Below are 20840 nucleotides of genomic sequence, written 5' to 3' on the forward strand. Positions count from 1 at the left end.
GTCACCTGCCTTCCTGTCCTGTGGAACTGGAGGCCACCCCATTGTAGATGGAACACACAGTTCATGAAACCTATCCCACAGGCAGTCTTAGGAGTTACCAAACTCTCAGTTGTCCTCTTGTCAGAGGCCCTACAGGATGCTGAAAATGAGGGACGGTTCCTTTCCCTCACAAAGGCCCTGACCTGTGTTGTAGACTTCACTCTGGTTGACCAGCCAACTGGAAGGCCAGACTTGTGGCTGTCATCCCAGGAGTCTGACTCTGGGTGTTCCCTGCTTGCTGCATGTTTGAACTCTGCTCAAAGAATATTTAAACGTGATTAGGATTACCTTATTACCTGTGTCCTTCCTAATTAACTGGGAGAAGGGTCCTGCAGGCTGATAAGTATTCTTTGCTTAAATGAAAGCTAGATTAACATCAAGGCCAATTTAAAATGATAGATTACAGTATTACTAGTAAAATAAATTCTTCATTATACTAAGTATCTGATCACTGATTGATAATCTTGTGTATCTATCTCTCTGTACTATCCATCTGTTGGACAATATAAGACAACAATTTGGACATTCAATAGGAATTTTTCTCCAGGTCACTGATAAATTTCAGGGATGATAAGATTAGTGACCCACAGTGTTCTGGACCACTGGCCTCCCTGGTGATCAGCATTAACATCTTGCACACACACACACACACAAAAAAAAAACACAACACCTCTAGAACCAATTGTAATTTCTACCACATGGAAACAAGTTTCTAAATGACACTACACCTTATGTTTACTAATGAAAAGATGACAATATGGTGCCATCTGATCAAACTAGTAGATAGGGTGGCTCTTCAAGATAGAAGAAATGATGCTAGAGCTTTAGCCTGCCTCCTTTAAGTAGAGACATCACACAAAGTTTTATCTTGATGTTGTGTACTTTTCTCATTAAAATTTGATTCTCCTTGCTTTAGTCATTAATCCCATCTTGGCATTTTATCTAAAACATAAGCTCTTATCATGCCAAAGTAGAAATAATGAGATAACATTGTACCATTGTGGCTAATTATCAAGTTGCAGATCTTAACTTGATAAGTTCTATCCCAAATTGAAAGAGAACGGATCCATCTCCCTTTTCACTTTTTGACTTTAGAAGGAAGGTCTGCAAGACCAATTCTTTATCTATTCATATCTTTCATGTTGAAGGAGGAGTAGGTCAGTAAAAATTAATTAAAGGCGTTAGTTAAGCAGAAAAGAGAAATTTACCAAGCAATTTCCCACTTCTTGGTAAAAACTGTATCCCGGGCCATAGAGTCTCCTGAACAAGTGGCTTTATTTTGTGATTTAACAGTAGGATATTTCTTAGCTCATCCCATCTGCATCCATTTTCACCTTGGCTGAACAAATGCAATTAGCTTGCAGTGAGCCAAGTAATGGTTTTCTTAAAGGATTGGGAACACTTTCTTAGACTCTAATGTGTACAGACGTCTGCTGCGGCTCTTCCAGCCAGGCTCCTGATAGGAACAACCACATGTCTTTTTCCAGTGCATCACGGCAAAAGTTTTGCAGCAAGAAAACAACATCAAGGGACAGAAGAGCTGGCTGAGGAGTAAATGCGTAGACGCTGGGCCTCCCCGTCATTTCAAGGTTGTGATCTTGACCAGGAAAGAAAGGAAATAACATCTTGGCACACCTACTGAAGGTTGATGCTGCATCAAGGAGTGGACACCCATGCCAGCATTCTAGAACCTCAGCGCACCAGAGCAGAGATTTTCACCTGCCTTGCTCACCACCGTATCCTTAGTGCACATGGTAGGCACTCAAAAGATGCTTTGGAAGACAACCTGAAGACCCCGAGGAGTCATTCTCCCATCCTTGGATTTAGTGGAATCTAAGGTATTTCGTCACTGTTGGGTAGTCCTAGAAATCAGTTGGCTTCGCAGGAGTCATCACACCTGGGAATGCTCTGAGAGCCCAAATATAGTTTCTCCAAGACCTGTAGATTTAAAGGCACTGGAAAACATTTTAGCAGATAAATTCAATTCACTAAGACAGAGGACATAAGTACATACTACATGCATGACCATATATGGATAGAAGACTCCTGCAATCCAGACCACTAACCATATTTTATCAAATACAGAACATACCCTGTCAACTCTAAGATGTCTGCTGATTTCCAAGATGGTAGGAGGTGAAGCTGTGTGCATTGGTTCTGCTCTGCGTGATCTCACACATGCACGCACACACGCACACACACACACACACACACACACACACAAGATAAGAAATCTGAAATATAATGATTATGGATAGAAGTGGGGCTGTTCTCATGGGAAGAAACGCTACAGGGTAGACTCCCTGTTAAGAACTTCATCCCAAATCTTGCTAACCTTTCTACTCCCATGATCCACCCATCTCCTTCATTTGGTATTTACTTTGCTCACACACAAAAATATTTAATTAAACTTTAATTGACAGAAATACATTTGAATAACAAATAACATGAATTGATATTGAGAATTGAAAATAACTAGATTCTTATACTTGCATACTATTTGGTAGTACATATATAAATTCAATTTAACATTTTAAAAATGAATTGTAAGTTTTTCAAAATCAACACAAAACTATTCACAGGCTAACTTTTTTGCAAATTTCAAGTGCATTTTGTTCTCAGTAGAAACTTTCACCTAGACAATATAGCAGTTATATCTAAAGTCTTATTTCAGAAACTGATACCACTATTGCTTCTGTTTTTGTAGCCCAGAGGAACTTGTTCAAACAACTTAATCAAAAATGAAAAAGAAGAAGGAAGGAAAGAGGAAGAGGAGGAAGAAAGAAACTAAAAGTAGTCTCATTTCTATCATTTTTGGTACTGGGAGAGGGGATCTCACCATTACTAAGTCGATTTTTACAGATAAATAAGTCAGGACTTCCTAGTTATAATGACTTCTAATACTGAATCTTGGAGATTTTTACCATATAGAAAATTGATCAGTAAAGAGCCCATAGTACCATGAAAGGTTTACTCTTTTGTAAAATTATTACAACAAAGATTTCAAATAGGAAAGCAACAGGCATAAAGACAGACTGCCCTGAGCCATCAGCCTCCCAAGGGGCAGGATGGGTGCTAGGTGTCACAACACCTGGCAGCAATCAGTTCTTGACACTTATGTATTAACTGGAGGACTGAGTGAACGAATGACTTGCACACATAGCCAGGTGAGAAGCAGTTGTGGTGAGCAAAGGGTGGCAGCTCCAGAACTGCAGAATGTGAAGAACCGATGTCAGAAATCTGCACAGAGTTCCACTGGCTGGAGGGGAAGAACTTGGAGAACAACCTGGCTAAGTGAAGGTCATCATATACTTCAGGAAGGACCATGAGTGGGTGCTGTGGTTTGGAAATGAGGTATCCCCCAAAGAGCTCAGGTGTTAGACAGCGAAGCAATGTTCAGAATGAAGCGATTAGATTGTGAGAGCTGGAACCCAATCAGTGGATTCATGTACTTGATGGATTGATAATCTGAACAGATTACTGGGTGGAAACTGTTGGCAGGTGGGCATGCTAGTAGGTCGCTGGGGGCGTAACTGGGGATTAGGCTCTGCTCCTGGCTCCACCCACACGCTCGGCTTCCTGGCTGCCATAGGTGACTGATTTCTCATAGAGTGTCCTCCGGCTTTGATGATCTGCTCATCTCAGACCTACAGCAATAGAGTTGACCAACCATGGACTGAACCTCTGAAATTGTGGGCCAAAATAAACTTTTCCTCCTCGAAGTTGTTCTTGTCAGGGCTTTTGGTCACAGCAACAAAAAGCTGACTAATACAGAGGGTTTATTCTGATCTATAGAGCCAGAGGGACTGCACAGTCACATGGCCACAGAGGCAAACTCAGGTGAACACAGATGGGCTTTCAAACAGGAATTTTAGGAGTTGCAAAGGCCACATATGATCCTGTTGGCTTCCCCTATGGACTCTGCAAAACCCAAATGTGTGGGGTACACAAAATGGGAGGACTCCACGAATCGTTTCTTGGAGTGCACACACCCCACAGACAGATGGTGACCAGGGTAGACCTCAAACCTGCGATCCACATCTGGAGCTGGTTCCCCTAAAATGTGATACTTTCCTGGCCTCCTGCAGGGGCTCCAAGGGCACAGATCTTGGGTTTAAGTCCTCATAATAACTGAAAGAGCAGTGGAAGGGAGACAGCAGTGTCTCCTGACCCAGAACCCCCCACTCAGCTGTCACATCTCCTCATCAAGGAGAGAGGAGCAGCTTCTGGTACTGAACACTTACCCGCTGCCCAGAAGCACAGCTCAGCTGCTGCAGAACTGCTGAGCTGGTTTCTGCTGGGACTCAGGTGTCACTGGCAGCACTGTCAGTTAAGCAGGGATTGCCGGATCTTTATTCCTGGCAATGAGGCGAGACATAGAATGCGAGCAGCTGGATTTCCTGATCACAGGTTGGGCTTGCAAGGCTTGGGGGTGGGGAGCCGGGAGTCATCTTTTACTGTGCTAACGGAACAGTCAAGCTGGAAGTCAAAATCTATAAAATCAAAGAGGGAATCCCATATTTTATCTGCTTCTGGTTCTTGGATAGGGCTGTTCTTGAAAAAGAAATAGCGATTTTCTTTCAGATAATTAAATGAAACAAGCAAGAACCCCCTGTCCCCGGCCAAAAGTGGAAATCATTGGATTTAAACAATTTAAAGACAAATCCTGTCTTCTCTTCATAGCTAGCCTATAAATATCTTGAGAGAAAGTCCCTCGCTGTCCACCTCTCTTATCATTCGTGGTGCAATTTATGGTGTCATGCACATGGCAGAAATGAATACGTATTTGGGGCACGAGGGAAAAAATACAGACTGAGCACAGCTTCATTCTCCGCCAACCAGAAATGCACAGACCTGAAAAGGAGGTGTAAAAAAGACATAAAGAATAAAAACATATGCAACTAGTAGATCAGGCAGGAAATGATCCTCATAGGTACAGCGGGGACCTCAGCCTCATACCTGGGTTCACATCCTAGCTCCACCACCTTCTCTGTGTGACTACCAGGAAATTTTTCATGTCCTCAAGGATGAATCACTGCCTATGCAGGGCTTTTGTGCCCTGTGAAAACACAAGTCAAATGGGTCAGCGCTCTGCTCCAGGCCCTCCCCCAGTAGTTCCCTGCCACCTACCAAGTCAAAGCTACTGTCTTCCTAGGAACTTGGAAGCCCTCCACCCCCGCCCCTTTACCTCTCTGAGTTCATGTGACGAGACTCACCCTCTTATAAACTGTCCTTCCCTTGGTCACCACTGCCTCCTTTTTTCCCCTTGGTCAATGCGTCACTCCTGCCCTGTCATCTCCTCAACAAAGTGGGGTCTGGCTTTCTGATAGGCCACCAGAAAGCATGATCTGGAGTGTGAGGAAGTTAACTTCTGTGGGGAGAAGTTTCCCAGTAGACAGAGAAGATGGCTTCGGGCCAGGCTGAGGAATGTCTCTTGTGAATATTCCCAGACACTCGTCCTCGGGAGCCCCTTCCCCAGGACTCCAGTGCATGAGAACCTGCCACCTGCCACACCCCTTTCCAGCTCACCTCCAACCTCTGTGTCCTCGTTCTACATTCTCCCATCCCCAGCCTTGCACTGCCCAAACCTCCACTTTCTAGAAAAGGCAGAACTGCAGAAGATCCTCTTCAGTCTGTGGATTCATTTCATGATTTTCTGTCCTCCTCCTAGAAGGTAAGTTCAGTGAGGGCCGAGGTTTCCTTTTACGCCCAGCAGGGTGAGCGGTCCCTGGAGTGGACAAGTTTCTAGCTCCGTGTCTGGCAGTGTACCTGGCGCTGAGGAGCTGCCCATGGGATGGAGATCTTCACCATTATTCTTATTACCTATGATGTTCAGGAAAAGCTGTGCTATGTGCTAGGTCCTTTGCACCAAAACAAAACAAAACAAAAACACTCTTTTTTTCCCCCAGAAGTAAAATAAAAAGACATGTCTGGAAATATTTGCACATATTTTTAAGACCTGTCCTGCAGTGGATGTTTTTTATTTAGTCCTGATTATAGTCCAATGTTCTTTCCAATGGAAACATAAACAAAAACATGGCAAAAATAAGAGAAGCAGAAACAGGAGACACAAGCAGAAGAGTAAAGAGGAGCTGAAATGAGCCCTAAATGGTGGAAAGATAGAGAATCTGCGAGGAAAGCAGACCCTGCATGCTGCAGTGACTCTCCTAAGAAAACAGAGTAAAGGAGACAGGAGGAAAGGGCTGTCTGAGGGACCAAGAAAACAGTGACATCGTTTTGTGACGTTTCTCTAGCCTTATGCGTTGGAGATTGCAAGATGAACACTTTAAAAAGCTGTCATCGTCTGATTAAACCACAACAAATCCCACTCTTGTAAATATTATAATGCACCAATTAAAATAATGATGATAATAATAGAAGGGAGATCCATAGAGTAGAGCAGGCACATTGGCAGAAGGGAGGAAAGAGGCTGGGGAACGTGACTGATGGAATCACGTCAGGTGCAAGTACAAATACGGCCATGAATGCTGCTATTATGTGACGGTAATTCACCAATAAAACAACAAATCTTAAAAAGCTCTGTTTGCTCTCCATGCCGATATTTTTCCTCATATGCTTCCCACAGTTTGGGCAATTGCATCGACTGCATTCACATGGTTCCTAAGAGGCACACTTTCTTTCTTTTAATATTTATTCTTTAGGTGCAGATGGACACAACACAATGCTTTTATTTTTATGTGGTGCTGAGGATCAAACCCGGGTCCCACCCATGCTAGGCGAGCGCTCTACCGCTGTGCCACAATCCCAGCCCCAAGAGGCACACTGTCTCAGAGATTCAGATTTCAAACATTTCTTCGAGTTGCTAATATAAAACACTTTTTTTCACTTTTCGATTACATATGTGGAAAATTCAAAAGAATCAAAAGGAAAGACACTATGGCCCTAAGAGAATTTAGTGAGGAAGCAAGTTTAAAATTATCAGAGAAAAATAAGTGCACATCATAAAAACCTGGCGGGCATTCTCCCTTGAATATGCATTCCTTGCTTTACCCCACAGTATCTCTCTTGAGAGTCCCCTATGACCCTTTGAATATGTACCTACTTTCATAAACAAACCTCTGTATACACCTTTGGGGGGAAAGGAAAGGAAGAAAAACTTAGGTGTGGATCTTACAAAAGAGGGTCCAAACCCAAGTGAAAAAAACCATAAAACACTTCATTTATTAATTATTAATCCTCCATAAAACCACAAAACACTCATGGAAGGTACAAAAGCAGACTAGAACACAGGTGCCAAGCCAACCTGTGTTCTTTGAAGGGACTCTGCATTAAAAAAGTTATTGGAAACACAAGTTATTGGATTTGTCAAGTTAATAAATAAATTTAATGCAATCTAAATTTTCTTAAATTCCCAGGCTTTTGTTTGAGGGCAGACAGACTGATGAAAGAGTTCATTTAGAATAAAAAGCAAGCAAGTATAACTAACACCCTAAGAAAGAAGCGCTGTGGGGGAGAGGGAGGCGCCAGACCTCTGGGATGTCAGAACACACTGTGATGGGTCTATCCTTTAAGAAGCTTCATGTTGGTGCTCAGATAGACTGGATGCAGAAGAGAAAATCCAGAGACAGACTCACATGACTATGAAAATTTAGTATACAAGAAAGAGCACATCTTAAGTCAGTAGAGCAAAGCTGTACAGCTTTGCATAGCTGTACAGCCCCGTGGGAAAGAAAGTGGAATCTACTGATGCTGTATGCTAGGATAAGTTTCTATTGTTGCATATTTAAATGGAAAACCATTTGGTCCTAGAAAAAATACTGGGCAATTCATTGTTAACCTGAGAACGAAGAAAACCTTTGTAAATATGGTTTAGTGTCTAGAACAATAAGATTGATTAATTTTATTACTAAAAAAATTATGGAAAAAAAGCGTAAGTAAAAAGGCAGATGATATACTAAGAGAAAAGTACATATATCCATCAATAGACTTAACTCATTAAAAGGTTTTGATAAAAGACAAAAAAAAAAACCATCTTGGCTGAAAAAAAATCTAGAAATATGAACACTTACTTTGTGGAAAAAACAAATAATCAATGCAACTGACTCTTCGACACATGGGAAGATATTCAACTTCTTTTACCTGTCTCATAAGAGGAATGCAAATTAAAATTATGATAAGATATACCAATGTATTGAAATACACCAAATATGGCTAAACTTATATGCTTATGATTCATACAGACAAAAACCTTCATTGTCACCTCTGGAGTGTGCCTGAGAACCTTCATTGTTGTGAACCAGCAGGTATTTGGGCTGAGAGGTGGTAAAAGGGAATCTCTCTTCATAGAACTATTCTAATCAATGAATAAGAGTGTTGGGATTTAAGTATCACCATTTTGCAACCCTAAATGAATTAATGCATTGGGAAAAAAATCCAGATTTGACAATATAAGGCTTTCCAGTCTAGCTAGCCCACTTCTGGGACCTAACTCAGTAATATACTGGCAAAATTTTGAAAATGTAAATTTCAAAATGTAAATTCAATTCATTGCAGCTCCAATTGTGAGATGCACAAGACTTAGGACAACCAGATTGTCCATCTGTGGAGTGCCCAGTGAATTAACTGTGCTACAGTACTACCCAGTACTAGGGTTATGCAGCTGTCAAAAAGTTTTCCATAAATCTCTGATATTTATGGTCAAGTGAAAAAAGCAAAATGAAAACCAACAACTATAATAGATTAGGAAAGGAGGGGGTGTGAATGTAGAGAGAATTTCCTTAAAATTTTTAAAAAGACCTGGGAAGATAAATGTCTGTAAGTGGTTGTCTACAGAAAGAAGAGGGAATACAATAGAAGGGATAGGAAGAGAAGCTAAGCTTCTTTGGACAAATCTTATTTTGTAGATTTAACTTTAATACATAATAAAAACAGCTTAAAAATCCTTAAAAATAGAAAGTAAAGTGAACCAAATGAAATTAGATAGTGTCCGGTTGAGAGCATAATCACCCAGAGGAGCTGTTGCACATGCTGTTAAAATGCGTTGCAAACCAACATCCCAGCAGCACTTCTGTGAGGAAAAAGCACCCGCTAGCAAATCATAAACTGTTTTCAGTCAAAATATTGCTCCTGCAAGTGTTGGCATTGTGAATTGAAACTTGTGTGTGTGTGTGTGTGTGTGTGTGTGTGATGAGATAATACAAAAATGAGTGGTTATGTTGGTTCACTGTGAACCTGCAATCTTAGAGTGCAAAAATAAAAACCATGGGTTTGATCTCTAGCACCACAATAAAAAAAAAAGGTAAGGTTGATGAGGCTAAGTAAGAACACCATGGCCCTACATTTTAACTAGAAGTTCCAGGATGAATTCCACATAGTTTATTATAAACAGCAAAAAACAATCAAGTAAACAAAGAAAAGATATTTTTGGCTGTATCTGCTGCAAGTCCTGTCATCGGTGGATATCCCAGCAGCTAAGGGCTTCCCAGCACCCAGACTTTAATCTTAACAGTCCATTTCCCACTCAAGGGAACAGGTTCACCTTAGAGAATAGGCTCTTCCAGGCCTGGAGCAGACATGTGCCGGGAGATTCTGGAACGTTTTATCACATCAGAAAGCAAGAATGCTGTCAAGCTGGCCAGGCACCCAATCAAGAGACACTGAGGCAAGATGTGCCCATGACCAGGGGGACAGTAAATGAAAGTGATGGTCCATAGAACACCCACAGAATGGATGTCACTCCGCAATTTTTAAAAAATGAAACACTGATTCATGTTGCAATGTAGATTACTTTCAAAATGTTTTTCTAAGTGAAAGTGGCCAGCTATAAAAGATGCCCTCTTATGTTATTCCATTTATGTAAATTTCTAAAATGAGCAAAAATGAACTGGGCTAAAGGTAGATTAGTGGTTTTCTAGCTATAGGGCGCCTAGGGCTCTAGGGAGGAGAACGTAGTTAGAGAGAGACAGGGAATGAGTGCTAATGGGCACAGAGTTTCTTTGGGGGATGACAAAAGTTGATTGTGTTGATGGTTGCACAATTCTTGATATACTAAAAACCATTGAATTGTATCCTTTAAATGAATGAACTGTACTGCATATGAACTACATATCTCAATAAAAAGTGTTTTAAAATTTTTCAGGGGTCAGCCAGGTTGGAGATACCAAACATGTTACATATGGTTAAATCCCTAAGTGCATAACAAAAATACTTTGGATTACCTTGGAAAATGTTTGGTAACCAACTCATTGCTATTAAAATCAGCAAATGCTATGGTTTGAATATATTTATCTTCCTCAAATTCGTATGGTAGAACCTGAGATCCAAGTCGGCCATAGAAGGGTGAGGTCTTTAAGCAGGGGTGAGGTGATGAAGTAAGAGTAGGGTTAGCACCCTTACCAGAGGGCTGGAGGACCTAGCTCATTCTTGCTATCCAATCAGAAGAGCAACCTTTGTGACCTTGCAGAAAGGAAGTTCACCCGGCACGTATCATGCAACCGTGTCTTATACCCCAAATCAGAATCTGATCAGCCCTCTCCGTCTATCCACCTACCCCTTCACAGAAAGCACACTGGATGCCTGGGCAGCTTAAAAGCCCAACAGGGTGAAACCCGCAAAACCCGGCTCTGGAGGATAAACACGCAGCTGCTCCAGCAAACAAGTGCGTGAAGACCAAGAGGTGGAGGGAGCCTGAGGTTAGGGAGGGACGCCACCCAGCAACCCCCAGGGCTTGTTTGCTTTGTGCTTGCAATGAGCACATGGGGAAGAAACTCAGGCACGTGACACAGGTGAGGTGACGGGGAATGAGCACCAGCATTGCTGTCTGGTGTGTGCATGATATGATATAGACACCTCATTTCATCTATCCTCTCTCTCTCTCTCTCTCTCTCTCTCTCTCTCTCTCTCTATATATATATATATATATATATATATATATATATATATATATGTTTTGTTCTATTGGATTGAACTCAGGACCTCACACAGGCTAGGAAGTGATCTGTCACTGAGCTATATCCTCAGTCCAGCACACCCCTTATTTTAAATGCCTAGTAAATAACTGAAATTGCTCCAAGCAGGTTTTGAAGGCACAAAACCCTCTGTGCTGCATTATTCCATTCCCATCTCTAGCTTTCCTTTCCAGCACCTGAGCCCAAGCTTCCTGTCCGATGCAGCCTCCTCTCACAACAGAGATGCCTCCAAAATATGTGTCCACCCAGTAAGACCCCACACCCAGCCCCATAACTGAAAGGTCATCCATCAGGAAAAAAATGGTCCTACTCTTTGTTCTTAAGGGAAAAGCAAGGAGCTTCCCCTCACCCCTGACCCTTGTACAGCAACAGGAAGAAAAGAGGAGGCTGCTTTAACTCCAGCCGCCCGTCCCATGAGAATGAGCAAACCCAAGCTTTATGACCCGACTGCCGGGACCTGCCCCCTCGCCATCCCCTTTCTAAGGCTGATCCTACATCTTCCACTGGTTTGTTTCCACAAAGACAGTTGCTTCTTGGTGCCCTGCAGCTTTTTGTTCCCTCCTACCAGAGCCTCCACTTTGCCTGCCCTGGGCCTCCTTTTTGCCCGGCTGGCCGGAGGCAAACTCGGCAAGTCAGAAAACCTTCCCCTTTGCTCTCACTTTACCTTCACCCAGTCTTTCCACTCTGCTTCTTGGTCATGCTACGTCTTTGTAAAGAAAAAGTAAGTTTCTGAATCTGTGCTAAGAGGTGAGTGCTGATGGCCACAAGGGCTTTCTAGAACGGTCCACCCCACCCGAGAGGCGGCCGTATGTGACAAGATGTTGCCCGGGGAAACCAGTGCGAACCGTGAAGCGCACCCAGCACTGGCGCTTGCTCTGCAGGGTCTGCATGGAGCAGGACTGTCCGGTTCTCTGAACCACCTGGAAGGCACGCCCATCCCCCAGTGGCTGGTGTCCCTGTCCCCCTGCCCACAACCTTCATGTGTTGGAGTTCTAACCCTGGTGTTTCAGGATGGGACCTTATTGGGAGTAGGGCCTTTACAGTGACAAATGAGTTAAAGTGAAGTCTTTAGAGGCCACCCCAACCCGATGTACTTGGTGTTCCGATAAAGAGGGAAATTTGGACACACACGTTATAGAGGGAGGATATAGTGAGAACCTGCAGCGGGAAGGTCATCTGCAAGCTGAAGAGGGCAGCCCCAGAAGAAACCATCCCCATCAGGACTGGACTTCCGACTCCCAGCCTCCAGATGGTGAGGGGACACAGTCAGTTGTTGAAGCATCCAATGCCGGGTACAGGTTGACTGTCCCTAATCCAAAGTCCAAAATGTTCCGGAATCTGAAACATTTTCAGCACCAATATAACAACGCAACTGACCTTACTTTCAGTTAAAATGCCGACACCTAGGATTTTTTGTATCAAATTGTCTTCAGGCCGTGGGGGAAGGCACATATGAAACATAAATGTGTTTTGTGTTTGGTCTCGAATCCCATCTCCAGATTTCTTATGACATACATACTAGTTCTTTCAAAATTTTCAAAAATATCCAAAACCCTCCACACGGCTGGTCCCAAGCATCCTGGAGGAGCTTTGTGCTGACAGCCCTCGAGTAGATGAATGCAGCTTCTCCTTCACTCTGGGGACTGTTCCTCTTGTCCTGGTGGGAAGACCCACCTCGGTACCTCCGTGGCCAGTGACAAATGACCAAACATGGAGATACAAGAGGGACCATCAGTGTGGTACGGTCCACCTTGTGGCGCTCCTTTGGGACCCAGCGGGGGCAGACCCAGGGAGTCCCCCTCCACTTAGCCCCACCCCCAGCAGTACCTCTCCTCAGCCCCCTCCCTTCTCAGAACAATGGCTTCTTCAATCCCTGGCACAGGCCGCCTGTCCCATGCTTCATCTGGGGAACCCAACTGAAGTCACTGGGCATCCATAAAAGACCTTTTGGGACCCAGGGCCCTTCGCAGCCGGGAGGCCCCTGCCCCATCCCTGTGCGACTGCTGATCCTGACTCCACCCTGTCCTGGTGCCTCCAACTCTCCAGAAAACTCACGGCCTTGACAGCAGACACCAGGGCAGCCCCTGAAAGGAGCCAGAGAACTGGACACACTGTCAGGCAGACCCCGGGGACACGATGCCAAATGCTCCTCTCCACTGAGCCGCAGAATGCAGCATCCCGAGGACGCCAGCCTCCTCGTCCCCAGTGAATGTCGATGCCGCTGCATGGCCCCTTTCCCTTCCCGCACAACTTCTCCTGCATTCTAATACGCTGTGCGTTGGGGAGCTCAGGGAGCCTGAGAGAACCTGCTCAGTCCCCGACAGCAAGCCTCGCTCAGGGACAGATGAGGGAAGACAGAAAGAGAAAGAAAAGCAAGGGACAAATTCTTGCTGCCTTAAGGCTCACTAGGGGAAAAAATCGGCCCTGCTGGATTCCACATGGCTCAGAGTTTCCGATCTCATTTTTCTTTTGCAGAAATGAGAAGAAAGTTTTTTTTTTTTCTTTTTTTCCCTGATTTTGCAAGAGTTTGGGAGAGAAGTAGCATTTTTGTGCTTCTTGTTTTTCTTATGTTTTATCTTTAATTGGGTTCCTCACCCAAATGACAGCCAAAGGAGCAAATGGGGAAGGAGATATTATATAAGCCACTTTGCTTTGATCACCTTGCAGCAGATCTGAGCAAAACCACACTTAGAATTTATTAATGATTTCTGCATAGCAGATGGTTTTTAGAAGTATGGGTTCACATTCAAAAGCCTGCTTACCTCTAATAAGACACTTCAAAAACAAATAAATTACAGAGCGAAAGGATTTTAGAAACCCCTCCATCCAGCTGTGTGTGGTGATGCACACCTATAATCCCATCTACTCAGGAGGCTGAGGCAGGAGGATTGCAAGGTTCAAGGCCACCCCCAACAACTTAGTGAGATGCACCTTGGGTTCAGTCTCTAGAGCAAAAAAAAGAAAGAAAGAAAGCATACCCCACCCCCCACCCACACACACCCACCAACTCCTGATGACCAGGCAGCTTTCCAAGGTGAAACTCCTGTTGAGTTACCTCCAGGGATCAGAAAACATTCCAGAATATTCAGCCAAAATTCTACCCTAGACAGGTATCCTCTCCATGTAGCTGCAGGGCTGGGGAGGCAGCTAAGGCTGTCTTCTCCCGGCCTTTCCATCTTTCTCCAGGTCACACCAGATAATGCCATTTGAATCCCTGTTTCTAGTTCCTATTTTCTATGGATATTATTCTCCTTTGGGGCCCTATTTTGGATTCTATTTTCCAATCCAGCCCGCCCTTTCAGTTCCACACACGCTTGTGAAAATACACTGCATCTAGCCCTTCCTAGACATAGGCTAAAAGACAGATAGGATGAAGAACTTAGTTAGAGAATCACAGAAAACAGGAAGCTGTTGGTCCATGCCAAAGTGGAACACTAGGCAGGTTCGAGGCTGTGGTGGAATTTTACAAAGTGCTTCAGAGGAGGTGAAAGAGCGATTCTGCTTGATTGTGACTTTGCTAGAGCATATGGAGTTATAAAGGAATTGGCACCAAAGTCAGAGGGATCCATGTGATTTCAGAACATAGGAATGGGAGATTGTGTCTGGAAATGCAGAACTGTTTTATGTAGAGGGAAGATCCTGTGCAAAGGCACTAAGGCAGGGAAGCACAGCCGAGTCTGCTGAATTAAAAGTCTGTTTGGGGGGCACTAGAGCAAGGAGCATGAACAAGAGGCAGAGAAGATAGAAAGGCAGGCTAGTGTCAGAGCAGCAGGGCCCTGAGAGACCTGATGAGAAATTGGCCTCTCTGTTAAGAAACAAGTGTCCTTTCAATGAGTGACTTTGTTATAGGTAGACAGTATGAGTTTGGTAGGGCTGCTATAACAAAGTGATACCAACTGGAAAATTTAGACATTAGACATTTGTTTTCCCCCATTTCTGGAGTCTAAAAATGTTTAACATCAGAGTGTCAGAAGGGTTAGTTTCTTTTGCAGCCTTACCTTGTCTTGCCGATGGCTATCTTCTTTCTGTGTCTTTACAAGGTCTTTCCTCTGCAAATGTCTGTCCTATTCTCTTTTTGATCCAGCCATATTGGATTAGAATCTTCCCTAAACACCTCATTTAAACTTCATGAGATCCATGTCCAAATACAGTCCCATTATATGGTTCTGGGTAGAACTTCAACAAGAAGATGCGGTGGGAGGACACAGTTCAGCCCATAACATAATCTGTGCAAGAAACATTCTTACAGAAGATGGAAGAAAGACCAAGAAGGAGGCAATGAAGTCAGTAAGACCAATAGAGGCTGGCACAATGGATCCAAGATTATCAGCTGTGGACAGGGAATGAAGAGGTCAAAGGTTTTGTGAAGACGGCTGGTTGGCACTCAGCCGCTGGTGGTGTTGGAGGTGTGAGATGGAAAGAACCAGAGACAACTGCATAGAACTCCAAGAGCCAGCCTGAAACTAGCCTGCACCTTGGCCTAGTAATAGCTCATTAATGAACAGGAGGGGATTAATGGGTGAGTTGATCTGGGCAGGGTCCAGAGTGGAAAGCAAACTTGTGTTTCACAGAATTTCAGTATTGCTTGCAACTTTGTTGCAGAACTATGTGTTCAAAAAATCAAAAAAATAAAAAAATAACCATGGAACTTCAAAGGGTTTTCCCTCTGGGCTGATTTTCACATCACTTGACTCCTGAAGTTCTGGGCACCTATGCTAAAGACACAATCTAAGAAACCAACCCAGGTAGAAATCATGGTGGTGGGATAGGTGAGGTTAACAACTAGAGAGAAAAGAAAAATAGGAATTCAACAGAAGTATAGCAAACAGTTATTTATACAGAGAAGTTTGGTATAAGGAAGATTCACCTTGGACTCTTCCAAGGACATTCAGTTACTAAACTCTCCTCTCTCCTTCCTGAACAAGAAAAGTCGATGACTTGGAGCTCCAGGCAGCTGAGATGATTGAATGAGATGACAGCTCCGCAGTGTCATCTTCCTGGACATTACCTCTGCACCAGATGTAGACATAACTGCCCAACAAGTGTCAGCTACGGCAATGGCACTAATAGCATCTGTTATGTATTGCATTTGGGGTGCCTCGTCTAAGAGTCATAAGGGCCAGAGGGATGCAGCTACCCTTATTATAATAAGCAGTTCTTCCCCTCTTTACCTGACAGCAGAATCCCAGCTGTGTTCAGGAATTGGAAGGCCTGTGTTTCCAGAGGCTGGCTTCCCTCTCAAGTCCCAGCATGGATCTTGATTAGTCTGACAGTCACTTGTGACTGATATCAGTCTTGTGTGATGGTTAATTTTATGCATCAACTTAAATGGGTCAAGGGGTGTCCAGATGTTTGGTTAATCATCATTTCTGGGTATGTCTACAAGGGTGTTTCTGGGTAAGGTTAGCATCTGAATCTGTAGATTGAGTGAAGCAGACGGCCCCTCCCAATGCAGATGGACCTCGTGTAATCTGCTGATGCCTGGCTAGAACAACAGGTTGAACAAGAGAGAGTATGTTTTTGAGCTGGGATAGTGGTCTTCCCTGCCTAGAAATCACTTGCACTAGAAATCACACCATTAGCTCTCCTAGATCCCAGGCCTTAGAACTACAGATCTTGGGACATCTCAGCCTCCATAATTGTGTGAGCCAATTCTTTGTGATTGATATATATCCTGACTAATCCAGCTTAGGAAGAGATGCAGTCATGCATAAATACAAGGGGAGGAAATCCACTGTGGAACATCAGGGAAATTATCCCTTGATCTTAAAAAGGGACTGATGAGTTGTCATCTATATAGATACTGTCATCTGCACGGTCTGCCTGGAATTGTAGCAGCCACCTATGTAGGCCAGTAGCCAGCCTAAAAGGATAAACCAAATCACCCACCCAGCCCCACAGAAAGGGGAGACAGAATGGATTCGGACCTAGATGATTTTGTTAAACTGATGAATTAGCAATCCTAGTACATACCTGCCTCAGGACTTCTCATAAGGGAAGAATGAATGGCCTCATCCCTGATGAGGTCTTTGTTTTCTTGTCTGTTACTTACAGCCCAAAGCATCCTAACTGCTAGAAATACTGGCTCACATGAAAATCTTGGGCTCCTCTTTGTCTGGTGTATTTCTTACTGTTTTCTTCACCCAGACTTGGGGTAGAGTTGGGGGGTCCTGTGCAGGGCCCTGTGAACTTTACCACCAGAGCATGTCACATAGTCCTGAAGCATCTTCCTCTTGGACACGGTGGCTGGTAGGCAAGTGCTTCAGGGACAGTCCTCTGTGCATGTGGGGTGGAAAGCTACTGCCCTTTTAAATGATTATCAATGCTGTTCTGATTTGTGCTGTGTTGTGTTTCCACTAAAGCCTTCCAGAGAGAATTCCAAGGAACCAGCCAAAATCGCCTCTTCACTCTGACTCACTCTCTCCAGGTGACCAAGAGTAAAGTTTGCTCTTTATAATACAAAACTCTCCACACAGCGTTGCTTCCACCCACCATTTATTTTTGATCGTGTGACAAGTGATCTCCACTGAGCATGCTCATGACTGTGCCTGCCCTACAGGTGGTGACGGGTTGTCACACATGAATATGTATGACCTCCCCAGTGAAGAGCCTCTTGCTTCCTCTGAGGGGCAGTACCCTCTGCGAGCCGTAAGCCTAGCTTCACTCTGGTCTCCTGGTTGTGCTTCAGCCTTATGCTCATGAGGAGGGAACCTCGTGCATTTGGTTACAGAAGAACTTTGGCCAACAAGCGCAACGTCCTGGGAGCCAGACCCACATGTTTCGTGCTGACTCCTTTGCGAATGGGACCTTCTGTTCTGGAGGGACTGCTGCTTCTCCTGGACTCCATCCAATGTTGTCAGCCTCCTGTACTCATGTTTCTAAACCCCAGTCCAAAATTCCAACTGTGGGCTCATTGGCTTTCTCCAAATTTTTTTTCTTTTTTAATGTTTGCCAGGCTTCTTTTCTGATATGAGTCAGAGTGTGTTTTCCACTGATAAGCAAACAAGTCAGCCTCCTGCCCCACAACCCCGGGCCATCTGCCATTTCTCCCAGGTCCAGTCTCCCACTGTGGGCTCAAAATAGTAGCAATCCTCACAGCGCTTACGATGCCTCACATGGTTCTTTGGAGTGTACAAGCATTTTCACACGTGCCATCTAGTTTAATCCTTGCAATGACGTATGAGGTAAGAAGAGCACATGATTACTCCTATTTCACAGAAGAAGAAACACGTTCAGAGGGGAAGACTGGCGGGGCCGAGGTCCAACAGCAGGGAGCTGGCACGCGTAGGAAGCAAGTCCAGAATTAGCAGGAGCGTCTCCTCTTCTAATCCGGCTCCATTCCACACATTTAGCCTGTGCTCCCCTATGCTCTGCACTTCAGGGCTTGCCCGGGACAACCGTGAGGATGAGGACTCACGTTCATGCCACACAGGGTCCCCGGGTGGAGTCACCTCTCGCGTTGTGTCTGCTGTGTGGGGTTGGTGTGGCCCTGGGAACTTGCGATGTTCCGTTCTTTCTTGCACTAGGAAGACTCTCCTTAGGTTTGTTTTTCTGTATTGGTAATGAAGAGCAGAAAGCAGATGATGTTCGGTGCTTATGAAGCCATCGATGCCCTTGCTAAGCAGAGAGCAGGGCCCAGCAGGGACTAGAGAGGACAGTCCCACAGGAAGGGACAGGGCCACACTCTGGAGAAGCCCAGCCTCCTTGGTGAGCTGAATGGAAAATTCAACAGAGTATTAGCTACATTTACCAAATGTGTATTGTATCAATTAGCATTTTGTTGATAACAAAATGCCCCAAATCCAGCGCCTTAACAACACCCCGTTTGTCAGTTGTTAGGCGGGTGGCACTCTGATGGGCCAGGCCCCGTGTTCTCAGTTTGCCTGGCTCAGGAGCCTGCAGTCCGCTGGCAGGGAGGCTGGGGACGGGCCGTCTCCGCTGGCCTGGGCTGGGACGGTTCGACTCTAGTGCTCATGGCTCTCACCTGCAACAGGCTGTCCTGGTCCTGGCCCCGTGGTGAAGTGGGGGAGCACGAGTGACAGACATCTGCTGGTCTCTGCAGGCCCAGGCCCAGGCCTGCTGCACTGCACACCTGCTGTGCTCTTAGAGCCAGTGCAAGTCACAAGCCAGGCCACACCCAGGATCAAGGAAACCAGATGCCACTGTCTGATAAGCAGAGCTGCCGAGTCCCCACGGGAAAGAGGGAAGGGTAGAGAATGGCTGCCCATTGCCTGTGTAGAATTTTGAGCCCTGAGAGAAAGCTGTGAGTAAGACTGCCCTGGTCTGATTGTGAGAAATAACTATAGGTCCTCCTACAGCCTGTTAATATGCACTGAGTAGGACCTCTAGAAAAGCACCGTTGAGACTTCTTTGATGATTCAGAGATCAAGGGAATAATTTTGCATAAGAGAATATAGCAGCCCTTACACCTAAAAATAATAGACCATCAAGGTCAAGGCTATTAGCACCTCCTGGACAATGCTTTGGAACAGAACCAACAGGTTATATATGTACACATATTATATATATTATATGTATGTTTATGTATGTATACATATGTGTGATATAATCATATGTGTGTGTGTTTATGAAAAAGGGATTCATTAGAGTGACTTTCAAAACCCCAAGACAGATACTCCACAACAGGCTGGAGAGACGGAGGGACCAGTAGCTGCCCAGTCCTAGAAGAAAGGAGATCGATGATGGAGCCCCAGTCTGAAGTCCAGAAACTCCCTGAAGACTCGCTGGTCAGTCTGCTTTGGAAGAATCAAGGAGCCGCAGTCCCACGTCCTCTGGTGGATTGCAGAAGCAACCCAAGCGCTGGCTCAGGGAGAACGGAGCTTGTGTCTGTGTGGGTTCCTCCTTCTGCCACCTTCTTCCCATCAGGGTCCCCAGCTCATTGGATGGTGTCACCCACATTCAGGGTGGGTGTCCCACTCAGTTTGCTGTCCCATGTGCCAGTCGCCTCTGGAAACCTCCTTATCAACACACCCACAAGTCTCTGAATCCTGGGCATCCCTTAATCCAGCTAAACTGACAACCCCCACTAACCACCGCTCCCTCCATGTGAAGAGGGCCCTGCACACAGTGTAATGTTCTGTCTCCACTGTCCCTAAAAGTATGGAATATGCTGGGATTTGTTGTTGAGTTCTATTCAACATATTTTGGGGGAGGGGAGTATCAGAGACTGAACTCAGGGGCACTCAAGCCATGTCCTCAGGCCTCTTTTGTATTTTATTTAGAGACAGGGTCTCACTGAGTTGCTTAGCACCTCGCCAGTGCTGAGGCTGGCTTTGAACTTGCAGTCCTCCTGCCTCAGCCTCCCAAGCTGCTGAGGTTACAGGCATGCCCCACCACACCCAGCTCAATATATTTTTTAGTACACTGACAAAAAAGAAAAAAAAAAAGGAGATTTCAGGAGCATCTGACATGTGTTTTGTAAGAACATCTCTTCTACAGAATTTTTTTTTTAAATCCCCTAAACTTTGTGGTGCAGAAAAGGAACATCATCATTTCCAGCCAGGTGCCTCTGAGCTATAGGATATTTAAAGGTTTGACATGTTCCTATTCAAAACTGAAAGCAACTGTCAGCAAAACACATACAATTTGAAATAGAGTATTCAAATTTATTTTTAAGTATCTAATTAAAAATATTTAATGGTCTTTGATGGAATGCTAAAGATCAGACTTGATCGAATACCTTAGCAACAGTAAATAAGTGGGAAAGAAATGGACATCCCTCAGTCAATCTAATCATGTGAGTGCCTTTGTTGACTGTGAAGAGTGGTTTTCTCTATGATTAAATCAGAACTTCTCCTTTCACCGGGAGGAAGGTGTGGAGTTAGCCCTAGGCACCTGTTAAAAGTCAAACTC

At 44.5% G+C, this 20840-nt stretch overlaps 1 long non-coding RNA gene across 1 annotated transcript; it reads right to left on the reverse strand.

Moving 5' to 3' along the window:
• Nucleotides 1-17445: 17445 nt before the first annotated feature.
• On the reverse strand, nucleotides 17446-19040 carry LOC114099553 (uncharacterized). Its single transcript, XR_003583919.3, has 2 exons — nucleotides 18952-19040; nucleotides 17446-18679 (listed from the first exon to the last, which is right to left on the reverse strand). It is a non-coding gene; the product is annotated as an uncharacterized lncRNA (long non-coding RNA).
• Between the last annotated feature and the right edge of the window lie 1800 nt (nucleotides 19041-20840).

Source organism: Marmota flaviventris, chromosome 5, assembly GCF_047511675.1.
Source record: "Marmota flaviventris isolate mMarFla1 chromosome 5, mMarFla1.hap1, whole genome shotgun sequence".
Classification (NCBI taxonomy): Eukaryota; Metazoa; Chordata; class Mammalia; order Rodentia; family Sciuridae; genus Marmota; species Marmota flaviventris.